The sequence below is a fragment of the Moschus berezovskii genome, chromosome X (genome assembly GCF_049115385.1).
Source record: "Moschus berezovskii isolate FMDL1 chromosome X, NW_MosBer_1.0, whole genome shotgun sequence".
In the NCBI taxonomy this organism is placed as follows: Eukaryota; Metazoa; Chordata; class Mammalia; order Artiodactyla; family Moschidae; genus Moschus; species Moschus berezovskii.
This window is the reverse complement of record NC_142488.1, coordinates 74,261,577-74,280,587: the sequence shown is the minus strand read 5'-3', so window position 1 is coordinate 74,280,587 and position 19,011 is coordinate 74,261,577.

Below are 19,011 nucleotides of genomic sequence, written 5' to 3'. Positions count from 1 at the left end.
ATAAGTGATATCATGATATTTGGATTAAATATTTACTAAGCATGGCCCCGCCCAACAGAACAAGACCCAGTTTCCCCCTCAGTCAGTCTTTTCCATCAGGAAGCTTCCATAAGCCTCTTATCCTTCCCCATCAGAGGGCAGACAGACTGAAAATCACCGCCGCAGAAAACTAACCAATCTGATCACATGGACCACAGCCTTGTCTAACTCAATGAAACTATAAGCCATGCCGTATAGGGCCAACCAAGACAGACGGGTCATGGTATTCTGACAAAATGTGGTCCACTGGAGAAGGGAATGACAAACCACTTCAGTATTATTGCCTTGAGAACCCCATGAACAGTATGAAAAGCAAAAAAGATCGGACACTGAAAGATCCCCAGGTAGATAGGTGCCGAATATACTACTGGAGAAGAGTGGAGAAATAACTCCAGAAAGAATGAAGAGACGGAGCCAAAACAAAAACAACACCTAGTTGTGGGTGTGACTTGTGATGGAAGCAAAGTTGGATGCTGTACAGGGCAATATTGCGTAGGAACCTGGAATGTTAGGTCTGTGAATAAAGGTAAATTGGTAGTGGTCAAACAGGAGATGGCAAGAGTGAATCCGCAAACTAAAATGGACTGGAATGGGTGAATTTAACTCAGATGACCATTATATTTACTACTGTGGGCAAGAATCCCTTAGAAGAAATGGAGTAGACATCATAGTCAACAAAAGAGTCTGAAATGCAGTACTTGGATGCAATCTCAAAAATGACAAAGTAATCTCTGTTCATTTCCAAGGCAAACTATTCAATATCACAGTAATCCAAGCCTTTGCCGCGACCAGTAATGCTGAAGAAACTGAAGTTGAATGGTTCTATGAAGACCTACAAGACCTTCAAGAACTAACACCCAAAAGAGATGTCATTTTCATTACACAGGACTGGAATGCAAAAGTAGGAATTCAAAAAACAGCTGGAGTAACAGGCAAATTTGGCCTTGGATTACAGAATGAAGCAGGGCAAAGGCTAATAGAGTTTTTCCAAGAGAATGCACTGGTCATAGCAAACAACTTCTTCCAACAACACAAGAGACAAGTCTACACATGGACACAACCAAATGGCCAATACTGAAATCAGATTGATTACATTATTTGCAGCCAAAGATGGAAAAGTTCTGTACAGTCAGCAAAAACAAGACTGGAAGCTAACTGTGGCTCAGATCATGAACCCCTTATTGCCAAATTCAGACTTAAATTGAAGAAAGTAGGGAAAACCACTATACCATTCAGGTATGACCCAAATCAAATCCCTAATGATTATACAGTAGAAGAGAGAAATAGATTTAAGGGACTAGATCTGATAGACAGAGTTCCTGAAGAATTATGGACAGAGGTTTGTGACATTGTACAGGAGACAGGAATCAAGACCATCCCCAAGAAAAAGAAATGCAAAAAAGCAAAATGGTTGTCTGAGGAGGCCTCACAAATAGCTGTGAAATGAAGAGAAGCAAAAAGCAAAGGAGAAAAGGAAAGATATACCCATTTGAATGCAGAGTTCCAAAAAATATCAAGGAGAGATAAGAAAGCCTTCCTCAGCGATCAATGCAAAGAAATAGAGGAAAACAGTAGAATGGAAAAGACTAGAGAGCTCTTCAAGAAAATTGGAGATACCAAGGGAACATTTCATACAAAGATGGGCTCAATAAAGGACAGAAATTGTATGGACCTAACAGAAGCAGAGAAGATGTGGCAAGAATACACAAAAAATCTGTACAAAACAGGTCTTCACGACCCAGATAATCACAATGTTATGATCTCTCACCTAGAGCCAGACATCCTGGGATGTGAAATCAAGTGGGCCTTAGGAAGCATCACTAAGAACAAAGCTAATGGAGGTGATGGAAATACAGTTGAGCTGTTTCTAATCCTAAAAGATGACGCTGTGAAAGTGCTGCACTCAATATGCCAGCAAATTTGGAAAACTCAGCAGTGGTCACAGGACTGCAAGAGGTCAGTTTTCATTCCAATCCCAAAGAAAGGCAATGCCAAAGAATGCTCAAACTACCGCACAATTGCACTAATCTCACATGCTAGTAAAGTAATGCTGAAAGTTCTCCAAGCCATACATAAACCAAGAACTTCCAGATGTTCAAGCTGATTTTAGAAAAGGCAGAGGAACCAGAGACCAAATTGTCAACATCCATTGGATCCTAGAAAAAGCAAGAGAGTTCCAGAAAAACATCTGTTTCTACTTTATTGACTATGCCAAAGCCTTTGACTGTGAATCACAAAAAACTGTGGAAAATTCTGAAAGAGATGGGAATACCAGACCAACTGACTTGCCTCTTGAGAAACCTATATGCAGTACAAGTAGCAACAGTTAGAACTGGACATGGAACAATAGACTGGTTCCAAATAGGAAAAGGAGTACGTCGAGGCTGTGTATTGTCACCTTGCTTTTTAAACTTATAACAGAGTACATCATGCAAAATGCTGGGCTCACTGAACCACAAGCTGGAATCAAGATTGCTGGGTGAAATATCAATAACCTCAGATATGCAGATGACATCACCCTTATGGCAGAAAGTGAAGAAGAACTAAAGAGCCTCTTGATGAAAGTGAAAGAGGAATGTGAAAAATTTGACTTAAAACCCAACATTCAGAAAACTCAGATCATGGCATCTGGTACCATCACTTCATTGGAAATAGACTGGGAAACAGTGGAAACATGACAGACTTTATTTTTGGAGGCTCTAAAATCACTGCAGATGATGACTGAAGCCATGAAATTAAAAGACGCTAGCTCCTTGGAAGAAAATATATGACCAACCTAGAGAACATATTAAAAAGCAGAGAGGGGGCGTTCCTGAGATAGCGGAGGAATAGGATGGGGAGACCACTTTCTCCCCCATAAATTCATCAAAAGAACATTTGAACGCTGAGTAAATTCCACAAAACATCTTCTGAATGCTGGCAGATGACATCAGGCACCCAGAGAAATACCCATTGTCTTCAAACGGAGATAAGAAAAAAATACAAAAGCTAAAAAGAGAGACAAAAGAGGTAGGGATTGAGATCTATCCCAGGAAAGGGGGCTTAAAAAAGAGAAGTTTCCAAACACCAGGAAACACTCTCACTGGCGTGTCTGTGACGAGCCTTGGAAACTCAGAGGGCAACATAGCCAGGAGGAAAAATAAATAAATAATTAAAACGCACAAATTACATGCCCAGCACTAACTCCCAGCGGATAAGCAGTGCAGACGCCCGCATTCACGACTAGCAAGCAGGGGCTGGGCAGGGAGGCATGGGCAGCATTGCTTAGACTAAAGACCGAGCCTGAATACCCTGAGGGTAATCTGAGGGAACTAACTTGAGATAGCAAACCAGACTGTGGGGTAGCTATCCCGCGAAAAGCCTTAACGTAAGACACCGCCTGGTCTGCTCACAGAACAAAAGACTGAGCAGAGCTAGCCTGCTGTGGACCGGCCCATCCCCCACTGGAGACAGGCAGATGAGGGCAGCCAGAGCCAGAAGGGGGCAATCGTGGCCCCAGAGAGGCATCATCTACCAAAATGCAAGCAGGCTTCTTTGCTAACCAACACTTCTTGGGATTGTGAATGGTTGACATCCACCGGGAGGGTCACAGCCAGAGATCAGCTCCCCAGAAGAGACAAACAGCACACCTGAGAATGAGCACCGGTTGTACACCCAGAAACCCAAGGTACAGGGATGGGGCAGGCGATAAGTCGCAGTGACAATGCTTGCTAAGCACCTGATCACCTGAGCTGCTCGGACCAGTGAAGGGCACAAAAAGCAGGTCCAACCGAGTCTGCGCCTTTGTGGAGTACCTGGGTACCTCAACCTGAGCGGCTTAGACCTGGGAAGTACATACATCGCAGGGCCAGCCTCAGACAGTTCCCAGCAGAGCAACCTAGAGCCTAAGCAGTGTAGACAGGGAAAGCACACACACTGTGAGCAGGGGCAAGCCCAGTGTGTCCGAGACACTGCAAGCACACACCAGTGTTATTTGGTTGCAGTGTCCCTCCCTCCCCACAGCATGACTGAACAAGTGAGCCTAAAAAAAGTGTCCACCACCGTCCCCTCGTGTCAGGGCAGAAATTAGACACTGAACAGACCAGCAAAAAGAAGAAGCTAAAACAAACAAAGGAAACTGCCTGGGAAGTGAGAGGTGCAATAGATTAAAACCCTTTAGTTAGCACTGATACATAGGAAGGGGCCTATAGATCTTCATAAGTATAAGCCGGATCAAGAAACTATCTGAAAATGAACTGACTCCACACTGTCCACAATAACACCAGAGAAAGTCCTAGATATATTACTACTATCATTTTTTAAATTATTTTTTTTAATTTTTAAGTCCTCTATTACTCCTTTAAAATCATTTTTGTAATGTACTATTACTTTGAAAGAAAAAGACACTATTTTTTAAAGAAAACTTCATACATATATATACTTTATAATGTTGTGACTTTGTTTTTTTCTTAATATTGTATTTTTGAGAATCCAACCTCCACTCTAGATTTTTAATCTTTGTTTTTTGGTATTTGCTATCAATTTTGTACCCTTAAGAACCCAATCTTCAGTACCCATTTTTACTTGAGAGCGAGTTTACTGGCTTGACAGCTCTCTCCCATTTGGACTCTCCTTTATCTCCACCAGGTCACCTCTAACTCCTCCCTCCCCATTCTCTTCTCTACCCAACTCTGTGAATCTCTTTGTGTGTTCCGGACTGTGGAGAACACTTAGGGAACTGATTACTGGCTGGAATGTCTCTCTCCTTTTGATTCCCCCCTTTATCCTCCTGACCAACTCTGTCTCCTCCCTCCTTCTGCTCTTCTCTGTATAACTCTGTGAATATTTCTGAGTGGTCCAGACTGTGGAGAGCACATAAGGAAGTGATTACTGGCTAGCTTGCTCTTTCCTCTTTTGATTCCCCCTCTTCTCCTCCTGGTCACCTCTATCTCCCTCCTCCCTCTTCTCTTCTCCATTTAACTCTGTGAAACTCTCTGGGTGTCCCTCACTGTGGAGAAACTTTTTATATTTAACCTAGATGTTTTATCATCTGTGCTGCATAGATGGAGAAGTCTTGAGGCTACTGTAAGAATAATACTGAAAACCAGAGGCAGGAGGCTTAAGTACAAATCCTGAAAATACCAGAGAACTCCTGACTCCAGGGAACATTAATCGATAGGAGCTCATCAAACGCCTCCATACCTACACTGAAACCAAGCACCACCCAAGGGCCAACAAGTTCCAGAGCAAGACATACCTTGAAAATTCTTCAGTGACACAGGAACAGAGCCATGAGCTTCAATATACAGGCTGCCCAAAGTCACACCAAACCCACTGACATCTCATAACACATTACTGGACACTTGATTGCACTCCAGAGAGAAAAAATCCAACTCCAGCCACCAGAACACCAACACAAGCTTCCCTAACAAGGAAACCTTGACAAGCCACCCGTCCAAACCCACCCACAGCGAGGAAACTCCACAATAAAGAGAACTCGACAAACTGCCAGAATACGGAAAGGCCACCCCAAACAAAGCAATATAAGCAAGACGAAGAGGCAGAGAAATACCCAGCAGGTAAAGGAACAGGATAAATGCCCACCAACCCAAACAAAAGAGGAAGAGATAGGGAATCTACCTGATAAAGAATTCCGAATAATGATAGTGAAAATGATCCAAAATCTTGAAAACAAAATGGAATTACAGACAAGTAGCCTGGAGACAAGGATTGAGAAGATTCAAGAAAGGTTTAACAAGGACCTAGAAGAAATAAAAAAAGAGTCAATATACAATGACTAATGCAATAGATGAGATCAAAAACACTCTGGAGGGAACAAACAGTAGAATAACTGAGGCAGAAGATAGGATAAATGAGGTAGAAAATAGAATGGTAGATATAAATGAAATAGAGAGGAAAAAAGAAAAACGAATTAAAAGAAATGTGGACAATCTCAGAGACCTCTGGGACCATGATAAAAGCTCCAACATTAGAATCATACGAATCCCAGAAGAAGAAGACAAGAAGAAAGACCATGAGAAAATAGTTGAGGAGACAATAGTTGAAAATGTCCCTAAAATGCGGAAGGAAATAATCACCCAAGTCCAAGAAACCCAGAGAGTCCCAAACAGAATAAACCCAAGGCAAAATACCACAAGACACATATTAATCAAATTTACAAAGATCAAACACAAAGAATAAATATTAAAAGCAGCAAGGGAAAAGCAACAAATAACACACAAGGGGATTCTCATAAGGATAACAGCTGATATTTCAATAGAAACTCTTCAGGCCAGGAAGGAATGTCAGGAAATACTTAAAGTGATGAAAGAAAATAACCTGCAGCCCAGATTACTGTACCCAGCAAGGATCTCACTCAAATATGAAGGAAAAATCAAAAGCTTTACAGGCAAGCAAAAGCTTAGAGAATTCATCACCACCAAACCAGCTCTTCAAGAAATGCTAAAGGAACTTCTCTAGACAGGAAACAAAATAAGAGTGTATAAACTTGAACCCAAAACAACAAAGTAAATGGAAAAGGGATCATACTTATCAATAAATACCTTAAATGGAAATGGGTTGAATGTCCCATTCAAAGAATGGGACAAAGACTGGCTGAATGAATTCAAAAACAAGGCCCGTATATATGTTGTCTACAAGAGTCCCACCTCGAAACAAGGGACACATACAGACTGAAAGTGAAAGGCTAGAAAAAAATATTCCATGCAAATAGAGACCAAAAGAAAGCAGGAATAGCAATACTCATACCAGATAAAATAGACTTTAAAACAAAGGCTGTGAAAAGAGACAAAGAAGGACACTACATAATGATCAAAGGATTAATCCAAGAAGAAGATACAATAATTATAAATATATATGCACCCAACATAGGAGCACTGCAAAAAGTAAGACAAATGCTAGCAAGTATGAAAGGGAAATTAACAACAATACAATAACAGTGGGAGACTATAATACCCCCACTCACACCTATGGATAGATCAACTAAACAGAAAAATAACAAAGAAACACAAACTTTAAATGATACACTAAACCAGTTAGACCTAACTGATATCTATGGGACATTTCACCCCAAACCAGTGAATTTCACCTTCTTCTCAAGCACACACGAAACCTTCTCCAGGATAGATCACATCCTGGGCCATAAATTTACCCTTGGTAAATTCAAAAAAAATTGAAATCATTCCAAGCATCTTTTCTGACCACAGTGCAGTAAGATTAGATCTCAATTACAGGAGAAAAACTATTAAAAATGTCAACATATAGAGGCTAAACAACACGCTGCTGAATAACCAACAAATCACAGAGGAAATCAAAAAAGAAATCAAAATATGCATAGAAATGAATGAAAATGAAAACACAACAACCCAAAACCTGTGGGACACTGTAAAAGCAGTACTAATGGGAAGGTTCATAGCACTACAGATATACCAGAAGAAACAAGAAAAAAGTCAAATAAATTACCCAACTCTACACCTAAAGAAACTATAAAAGGAAGAAAGGAAGAATCCCAGGGTTAGTAGAGGGAAAGAAATATTAAAAATTAGGGCAGAAATAAATGCAAAAGAAACAAAAGAGACCATAGCAAAAATCAACAAAGCCAAAAGCTGGTTCTTTGGGAAGGTAAACAAAATTGACAAACCACTAGCCAGATTCATCAAGAAACAAAGGGAGAAAAATCAAATCAATAAAATTAGAAATAAAACTGGAGAGATCACAACAGACAACACAGAAATACAAAGGATCATGAGACTACTATCAACAATTATATGCCAATAAGTTGGACAACTTGGAAGAAATGGACAAATTCTTAGAAAAATACAACTTTCCAAAACTGAACCAGGAAGAAATGGAAAATCTTAACAGACCCATCACAAGCACAGAAATTGAAACTGTAATCAGAAATCTTCCAGCAAACAAAAGCCCAGGACCAGACAGCTTCACAGCTTAATTCTACCAACAATTTAGAGAAGAGCTAACACCTATCCTACTCAAACTCTTCCAGAAAATTTCAGAGGATGGTAAACTTCCAAAATCATTCTATGAAGCCACCATCACCCTAATGTCAAAAACTGATAAAGATGCCACAAAAAAAGAGAACTACAGGCCAATATCACTGATGAACATAGATGCAAAAATCCTTAACAAAATTCTAGCAAACTGAATCCAACAACACATTAAAAAGATCATACTCATGACCAAGTGGGCTTTATCCCAGGAATGCAAAGATTCTTCAATATGTGCAAATCAATCAATGTAATCCACAACATTAACAAATTGAAAAATAAAAACATATGATTATCTGAATAGATGCAGAGAAAGCCTCAGACAAAAATCAACATCCATTTATGATAAAAACCCTCCAGAAAGCAGGCATAGAAGGAACATACCTCAACATAACAAAAGCTATATATGACAAACCCACAGCAAACATTATCCTCAATGGTGAAAAATCGAAAGCATTTCCCCTAAAGTCAGGAAAAAGACAAGGGTGACCACTCTCACCACTACTATTCAACATAGTTCTGGAAGTTTTGGTCACAGCAATCAGAGCAGAAAAAGACATAAAAGGAATCCAAATTGGAAAAGAAGAAGTAAAACTCTTACTGTTTGCAGATGACATGATCCTCTACATAGAAAACCCTAAAGACTCCACAGAAAATTACTAGAGCTAATTAACGAATATAGTAAAGTTGCAGGATATAAAATCAACACACAGAAATTCCTTGCATTCCTATACACTAATAATGAGAAAATAGAGATATTAAGGAAACAATTTCATTCACCATTGCAGCGAAAATAATAAAATACTTAAGAATATATCTACCTAAAGAAACAAAAGACCTATATGTAGAAAACTATAAAACACTGATGAAAGAAATCAAAGACAACACTAATAGATGAAGAAATATACTGTATCAATGGAGCAGAAGAATCAATATAGTGAAAATGAGTATACTACCCAAAGTAATCTACAGATTCAATGCAATCCCTATCAAGCTACCGACGGTATTTTTCTCAGAGCTAGAACAAATGATTTCACAATTTGTATGGAAATACAAAAAACCTCGAATAGCCAAAGTAATCTTGAGAAAGAAGTGTGGAACTGGAGAAGTCAACCTGCCTGACTTCAGGTTCTACTACAAAGCCACAGTCATCAAGAGAGTATGGTCCTGGCACAAAGATAGAAATATAGATCAATGGAGCAAAATAGAAATCCCAAGGTAAATCTCCGCACCTATGGACACCTTATCTTCAACAAAGGAGACAAGAAAATACAATGGAGAAAAGACAATCTCTTTAACAAGTGGTGCTGGGAAAACTGGTCAGCCACTTGTAAAAGAATGAAACTAGAACACTTTCTAACACCATACACAAAAATAAAAACAAATTGGATTAAAGATCTAAATGTAAGACCAGAAACTATAAAATTCCTAGAGGAGGACATAGACAAAACACTATCCGACATAAATCACATCAGGATCCTCCATGACCCACCTCCCAGAATACTGGAAATAAAGGCAAAAATTTAAAAAAAGAGGGGTACCTAATTAAAATTAAAACTTCTGTACAACAACAACAAAAAAAAAAAACTATAAGCAAGGTGAAAAGACAGCCTTCAGAATCTGAGAAAATAATAGCAAATGAAGCAACTGACAAAGAATTAATTTCAAAAATATACAAGCAGCCCTTGCAGCTGAATTCTAGTAAAATAAACGACCCAATCAAAAAATGGGCCAAAGAACTAAACAGACATTTCTTCAAAGAAGACATACAGATGGCTAACAAACACATGAAAAGATTCTCCACATCACTCATAATCACAGAAATGGAAATGAAAACCACAATGAGGTACCATTTCACGCCAGTCAGAATGGCTGCTATCCAAAAGTCTACAAGCAACAAAAGTCGGAGAGGGTGTGGAGAAAAGGGAACCCTCTTACACTGTTGGTGGGAATGCAAACTAGTTTAGCCACTATGGAGAACAGTGTGGAGATTCCTCAAAAAACTGGAAATAGAACTGCCATATGACCCAGCAATCCCACTGCTAGCCATACACACAGAGGAAACCAGAATTGAAAGAGACACATGTACCCCAGTGTTCATTGCAGCACTGTTTATAATAGCCAGGATATGGAAGCAACCTAGATGTCCATCAGCAGACGAATGGATAAGAAAGCTGTTGTAGATATACACAGTGTAGTGTTACTCAGCCATTAAGAAGAATACATTTGAATCAGTTCTAATGAGGTGGACGATACTGGAGCCTTTTATACAGAGTGAAGTAAGCCAGAAAGAAAAATACCAATACTAACGCATATATATGGAATTTAGAAAGATGGTAATGATAGCCCTATATGCGAGACAGCAAAAGAGACACAGATGTATAGAACAGTCTTTTGGACTCTGTGGGAGAGGGCGAGGGTGGGATGATTTGGGAGAATGGCACTGAAACATGTGTATTATCATATGTAAAACGAATCGCCAGTCCAGGTTCGATGCATGATGCAGAATGCTTGTGACTGGTGCACTGTGATGACCCAGAGGGATGGGATGGGGAGGGCGGTAGGAGGGGGTTTCATGATGGGGAACACACATACACCCTTGCTGGATTCATGTCAATGTTTGGCAAAACCAATACAATATTGAAAAGTAATTAGCCTCTAATTAAAATAAATTTATATTTGAAAAAAAAAGGAGAGAGGGAGGAAAAAAAAAAAAGCAGAGACATTAATCCTGCAACAAATGTTCATGTAGTCATATCTATGGTTTTCCTGTAGTCATGTATGGATTTGAGAGTTGGACCATAAAGAAAGCTGAGTGCTGAAGAGTTGATGCTTTTGAAGAAGCATGTGTTGGAGAAGACTCTTGAGAGTCCCTTAGACTGCCAGGAGATCCAACCAGTCCATCGTAAAGGAATTTAGTCCTGAATATTCATTGGAAAGACTGATGATGAAGCTGAACCTCCAATAATTTGGCCGCCTGATGTGAAGAACTGACTCATTTGAAAAGACCCTTGATGTTGGGAAAGATTGAAGGCAAGAGGCACAGGGGATGACAGAGGATGAGATTTTTGGATACCATCACTGACTCAAGAGACGTGAATTTGAGTAAACTCTGGGAGTTGGTGATGGACAGGAGGCCTGGAATCCTGCAGTCTATGGCGTCACAAAGAATTGGACACAACTGAGCAACTGAACTGAACTGATTATATTTATCTTTCTCATTATGACTTACTTCACTCGTTATGACAATCTCTGGGTCCATCTATGTTGCTGCCAATAGCATTACTTCATTATTTTTATGACCTAGTAATATTCTTCTGTTGATGGACATTTAGGTTGCTTCCACGTCCTAGCTTTTGTAAATAGGGCTACAATAAACATTGGGGTGCATGTATTTTGTTATTATTGTTGTTGCATAATTGCTTTGCAATGTTCTCTTAGTTTCTGCTGTACAATGAAGTGAATCAGCTGTACGTATACCTATATCCATACCTCTTGAACTTCCCTTCCACTCGCGCATTCCATTCACCTAGGTCATCACAAAGTATTGAGCTATTGTACTTTATAGCAGGTTCCCACTAACTCCTTTACACATAATAGTGTGTATATGTCAATTCTAATCCCCCAGTTTGTTCTACCCCCCCTTCCCCTCTGTGTCCACATGTCCATTCTTTACATTTGCTTGGCTGTTCTTGCCCTGGAAATAAGTTCATCTGTACCATTTTTATAGACTCCACATATATACCTTAATATACAATATTAGTTTTTCTCTTTCTGACTTACTTCAGTCTGGATGACAGATTCTAGGTTCATCCACATCTCTACAAACGACCCCAATTTCATTCTTGTTATGGCTAATATTCCTTTGTATATATGTACCACATCTTTTTCATCCATTCATCTGACAATGGGCATTTAGGTTCCTTCCGTGTTTTGCCTATTGCAAATAGTGCTACAATGAACATTGGGATGCATGTGTCATTTTGAATCATGGTTTTCTTCTGTTACATGCCTGATAGTGGGATTGCTGGGTCATATGGCAGTTTCATTTTTAGCTTTTAGGGAAACCACCATACTGTTCCCAGTTGTGGCTGTGTCAATTTGCATTCCCACCAACAGTGTAGGAGTGTTTCAGCATTTATTGTTTGTAGCTTTTTTGACGATGGCCATTCTGACTGGTGTGATGTGATACCTCATTGTAGTTTTGATTTGCATTTCTCTAATAATGAGTGAATTTGGCAATGAGTTAATGATCTGAGCCACAGTCAGTCAGCTCCTGGTCTTGTTTTTGCTAACTCTATAGAGCTTCTCCATCTTTGGCTGCAAAGAATATAATCAATCTTATTTTGGTGTTGACCATCTGGTGATGTCCATGTGTAGAGTCTTCTCTTGTGTTATTGGAAGAGGGTGTTTGCCATGACCAGTGCGTTCTCTTGGCAAACCTCTATTAGCCTTTGCCCTGCTTCATTCCGTGCTCCAAGGCCAAATTTGCCTGTTACTTGACAGGCAAATTTGGTGTTTCTTGAATTCAACTTTTGCATTCCAGTCCCCTATAATGAAAAGGACATCTTTGTTGGGTGTTAGTTCTAAAAGGGCTTGTATGTCTTCATAGAACCGTTGATCTTCGGCTTCTTCCACGTTACTGGTTGGGGCATAGGCTTGGGTTACTGTAATATTTAATGGTTTGCCTTGGAAACGAACAGAGACAATTCTGTCATTTTTGAGATTGCATCCAAGTACTGCATGCTGGACTCTTGTTGACCATGATGGCTACTCCATTTCTTCTAAGGGATTCCTGCCCACAGTAGTAGATATGATGGTCATCTGAGTTAAATTCACCCATTCCAGTCCATTTCAGTTCACTGATTCCTAGAGTGTCTATGTTCACTCTTGCCATTTCCTGTTTGACGACTTCCAATTTGCCTTGATTCATGGACCTAACATTCCAGGTTCCTATGAAATATTGCTGTTTACAGCATCAGACCTTGTTTCTATCACCAGTAACATCCACAACTGGGTATTGTTTTTGCTTTGGCTCCATCCCTTCATTCTTTCTGGAGTTATTTCTCTATTGATCTCCAGTAGCATACTGGGCACCTACCGACCTGGGGAATTCCTCATTCAGTATCCTATCATTTTGCCTTTTGATACTGTTCATGGGGTTCTCAAGGCAAGTATACTGAAGTGGTTTGCCATTCCCTTCTCCAGTGGACCACAAGCTGGAATCAAGATTGCCAGGAGAAATATCAATAACCTCAGATATGCAGATGACACCACCCTTATGGCAGAAAGTGAAGAGGAACTCAAAAGCCTCTTGATGAAAGTGAAAGAGGAGAGTGAAGAAGTTTGCTGTTGGCTTGAAGCTCAACATTCAGAAAACTAAGATCATGGCATCTGGTCCCATCACTTCATGGGAAATAGATGGGGGAACAGTGGGAACACTGTCAGACTTTATTTTTGGGGCTCCAAAATCACTGCAGATGCTGATTGCAGCCATGAAATTAAAAGATGCTTACTCCTCGGAAGGAAAGTTATGACCAACCTAGATAGCATATTAAAAAGCAGAGACATTACTTTGCCAACCATGGTCCGTCTAGTCAAGGCTATGGTTTTTCCCGTGGTCATGTATGGATGTGAGAGGTGGACTGTGAAGAAAGCTGAGAACCGAAGAATTCATGCTTTTGAACTGTGGTGTTGGAGAAGACTCTTGAGAGTCCCTTGGACTGCAAGGAGAACCAACCAGTCCATTCTAAAGGAGATCAGTCCTGGGTGTTCATTGAAAGGACTGATGCTGAAGCTGAAACTCCAATACTTTGGCCACCTCATGCGATGAGTAGATTCACTGTAAAAGACTCTGATGCTGGGAGGGATTGGGGGCAGGAGGAGAAGGGGATGACAGAGAATGACATGGCGGGATGGCATCACTGACTCAATGGACATGAGATTGAGTGAACTCCGGGAGTTGGGGATAGACAGGGAGGCCTGGTGTGCTGTGATTCATGGGGTTGCAATAGTTGGACACGACTGAAAGCCTGAACTGAACTGAATAATGAACAATGGTGAGCATTTCTCTTGTGCTATTTGGTCGCCTGTTTGTCTTCTTTGGAGAAATGTCTATTTAGATCTGGGCTTCCCAAGTGGCTCAGTAGTAAAGAATCCATCTGCGGTACAGTAGCCAGAAGAGATGCATGCTTGATCCCTAGGTAGGAAAGATTACCTGGATGAGGAAATGGCAACCCACTCCAGTATTCTTGCCAGGTTAATCCTATGGACAGAGGACTTCGATGAACTACACTCCATGAGGTCACAAAGATCAGACTGAATGACCGAAGTGACTGAGCATTCACACATGTACTATTTCTATCTCCTGCTTATTTTCTGATTGAGTATTTTCTTTTTTAATATTGAGCTGCATGAGCTGTTTGTATATTTTGGAGATTCATCCCTTGCCAGTTGCTTCATTTGCCAATATTTTCTCTCATTCTGAGGGTTCTGTTTGTTTTGTTTATTGCTTCCTTTGTTGTTCATAAGCTTTTAAGTTTAATTAGGTCCCATTTTTTTTTAATTTTTGTTTTTATTTCCATTAATCTAGGGGATGGAGCAAAGAGTATCTTGCTGTGATCTATGTCAGGGTGTGTACAGCCTATGTTTTCTTCTAAAAGCTATAAACCTCTGTAGTTTCTGCCCTTGCATTTAAGTTTTAACCATTTTGAGTTTATTTTTCCATATGGTATTAGGAAGTGTTCTAGTTTCATTTTTTAACCTATGCCTGTTTGGTTTTCTGAGCATCACTTATTGAAGAGGCTGTTTTTTCTCCATTGTATATTCTTGCCTCCTTTTTCATAGATTAGGTGACCATAGGTTCATGGGTTTATCTCTGGGCTTTCTGTCCTGATCCATTAACCTATATTTCTGTTTTTGTGCCAGTACCATACTGTTTTGATGACTGTAACTTTGTAATATAGTCTGAAGTCAGGGAACGTGATCTTTCCAGCTCCGTTTTTGTTCCTTAAAATTGCTTTTTTGATCTTTTGTGTTTCCATATATATGCAATCCCTATCAAATTACCAGTGGTAATTTCCACAGAATTAGAGCCTATGTGGTTTGTGGCCCTTTTACTTTTTATACTCCTGAACTCTGTATTATTTTTTTCCCAAGGTATGTCTCAGTCCTGAACCACTTTCCACGTTCCTATCAAAATGAGCCTTTTTATTTCTCTTATTCCTACAGAACTGAAGCAGATAAGATAAAGAAAATGATATATTCCCAATTGTTAATGTCTGCTTATGAAATGCTAGTCCTCAGCATGAAATCACCTGGGTTGCATGGAAAGTGTGCAGATTCTAATGTCCCTTGACAGATACACTGAATTAGAAGCTCTTAAGGTAGAGTCTATAAATTTGTGTTTTCCAGATTTCCCAGATGTTTCTACATGCCTGTTTGAAAACCTGTGTGAATACATTCATGCAATAATGACTGTCACAGAGACCTCTAGAACAAAGCAGTGATGCAAAACAAAGGAGTAATTATCAAGTGGTAATGCCTCTTGAGAAACCTGTATGGAGGTCAGGAAGCAACAGTCAGAACTGGACATGGAACAACAGACTGGTTCCAAATAGGAAAAAGAGTACGTCAAGGCTGTATATTGTCACCTTGCTTATTTAACTTATATGCAGAGTACATCATGAGGAACGCTGGGCTGGAAGAAGCACAAGCTGGAATCAAGATTGCTGGGAGAAATATCAATAACCTCAGATATGCAGATGACACTACTTTCATGGCAGAAAGTGAAGATGAACTCAAAAGCCTCTTGATGAAAGTGAAAGAGGAGAGTGAAAAGGTTGGCTTGAAGCTCAACATTCAGAAAACAAAGATCATGGCATCTGGTCCCATCACTTCATGGGAAATAGATGGAAAAACAGTGGAAACAGTGTCAGACTTTATTTTTGGGGGCTCCAAAATCACTGCAGATGCTGATTGCAGCCATGAAATTAAAAGACGCTTACTCCTTGGAAGGAAAGTTATGACCAACCTAGATAGCATATCAAAAAGCAGAGACATTACTTTGCCAACCAAGGTCTGTCTAGTCAAGGCTATGGTTTTTCATGTGGTCATGTATGGATGTGAGAGTTGGACTGTGAAGAAAGCTGATCGCTGAAGAATTGATGCTTTTGAACTGTGGTGTTGGAGAAGACTCTTGAGAGTCCCTTGGACTGCAAGGAGATCCAACCAGTCCATTCTAAAGGAGATCGATCCTGGGTGTTCATTGGCAGGACTGATGCTAAAGCTGAAACTGCAATACTTTGGCCACCTCATGCGACGAGTGGACTCACTGGAAAATACTCTGATGCTGGGAAAGTTTGGGGACAGGAGCAGAAGGGGACGACAGAGAATGAGATGGCTGGATGGCATCACCGACTCTGTCGACATGAGTTTGAGTGAACTCCGGGAGTTGGTGATGGACAGGGAGGCCTGGCATGCTGTGATTCATGGGGTTGCAAAGAGTCGGACACGACTGAGCGACTGAACTGAACTGAATATTTGGTATATAGTGGCGAGCTGCTAGAGACAATTTTCTCTGGGAGGGAATGTCACTGAAATGATATTTCTTTAGTTACTTGTAATTCTTATTATGGATAGTATCTGGGTACTTTTCTGCCTTTTTGAGCTATTAGACCATTTAATCTCTCCTTTCCTGAGCCCTCTTGCTCCCACTCAGAAGATGATTAAGCCAGAGTTGTTCTCTCTCGTCCTACTATTTTCCTACCATTTCACTAGGGTATAGATAGTGACAAGATCCATATTTGCTCTCTCGTTCTGTCAGAGACATCACAGTACAAAACTAAAGAACCACAATATTCATATTGTAGAACTCACAATAATTGCTACTATATTTATTAGGTCTTTTCGCTTCCAAAAGTCCCTCCCTATGCCACAATTACTGTGAAGTAAATATCATTATCATAGTTTTTTTAATGAAAGAAATGAAAGTTTAAAAACCAGTGTGTCAGTGGTAGAACATGGAAAATTTAATTGAGAGAATTCCTACTTCCATGCCTTTCATAATTGCCAAAAACTTTATTACAGATTAAACAATAATTTTTATATTCCCCAGTGCAATATTGATTTCAATTACTAGTGCAATTGAAAATTCCAAATATTGGAAAACATATCTAAATCACTGCAGTTTTATAATGATCTATTGAGTCTTTAGCCCAATTTGTAGGTTTTTCAAGTTACTGTAGTTTCCATTGGTTGCTTATGTTGTTTAATTCTTCTTTGCATTTCCTTTGCTTCTTCAAATACTATATTTTTCAATTTATTAGCATTAAAACTAACACAAAGAAGAAGGTCACTTTTGATTGAAAAGCTTGTTTTAAATGACATTATTGTTGATTCAGAATCTATTCACATAACCCTGTATACGAGACAGCAAAAGAGACACAGATGTTTAGAAGTCTTTTGGACTCTATGGGAGAGGGCGAGGGTGGGATGATTTGGGAGAATGGCACTGAAACATGTATATTATCATATTTGAAACGAATCACCAGTCCAGGTTCGATGCATGATGCAGGATGCTCGTGGCTGGTGCACTGGGATGACCCAGAGGGGTGATATGGGGAAGGAAGTAGGAGGGGGGTTCAAGATGGAGAACATATGTACACCCGGGGTGGATTCATGTCAATGTATGGCAAAATCAATACAATAATGTAAAATAATTAGCCTACAATAAAAACAAAAAATTTTTTTAAATGTTAAAAAAATAAAGAAAAAAAAAAGAATCTACTCACATATTGAGTTATTTCAAAGCCACATGACTTCAGTAACTATAATAGAAAATTGATTTCAATAAGAAATAAGACTCAGAACCTAAAGTGTAACCCTTAATTTTCAAATTGTTTATTGAGTGTAACAAGTAAATAGAGATCCAAGTCTTTCATGCTATGTTGCCATTATTGTGTCACTAATAATGTAAATAGAGCTATAGAATGTTGTAATAAGAGTAATGACTTAGAAAAACCTTACATTTTATAGTAAACTAGAGATCCATCCAGAATTAAAGAGGTCCAACTATTTCATTGTACCCTGTCTCCAGATCAACCACAAAAGTGATAGAAAGAAGTCTTGCTTACCTTATATAAAAATATAGTTCTGGAAAAAACCTATTTTGTCTCAGAGTAAGGTAACATAAATTTCTCTACATACCCACGGTCTAATAATGCCATTATGTCATGACTAACAAAACTATAATACATTGAAAGGACAGCTTGCTACCCAACTCATCTATAGAATTTCTCTTACATTTTCTACTTTTTTTTGTAAAGCAGTCTTAACTTAGATATGATCAAAATTGATCAGTCATCACTAGTAAACCTTATCAGAAAGGTTTTGTGTGAAAGGAAGGAAAAGTAAACAAGCAAGGAAAGGCTGAACTTTCTGCGAAATTTTGTCTTTTAATACCTCTAAATATCTTTAATACTGATCATTTACACTCGGAAGAAACTATCTGCAAGCTATGTCAGGGATTCTAATTTATTTACTAATTCTACTACTACACTATTACTACTGCTACTGCTAAACACACACACACACACACAGAGACACACACAGTGCTATTTTGTAGCCCAGTGAGAATGAAAGGGGAAGATCCTTTTCAATCCATATTTAGCACATATTTTCCAACTTCAGGGGACACACACTAAAAACTGAAACTGTGATAAAAATTAAGGAAAATAAAAACAAATTTGACAGGATCATTTTAATTTGCATTGGGAGTTCATTTGTTCATATTACAAATTACACTCCAGAACTTAAGTTCTGGGAAAAATCATACAGTAAGGCTGCTAGTCCTCTCCCAAATCTCAAACTAAAGAAGCCAAAGCCAGTTGCTAACAATGCAGGGTATGAATGCACCCCATCTTCACTCTTATTTTCGCATCTCTGTTTTCCCATGGTGCTCTTCTCTACT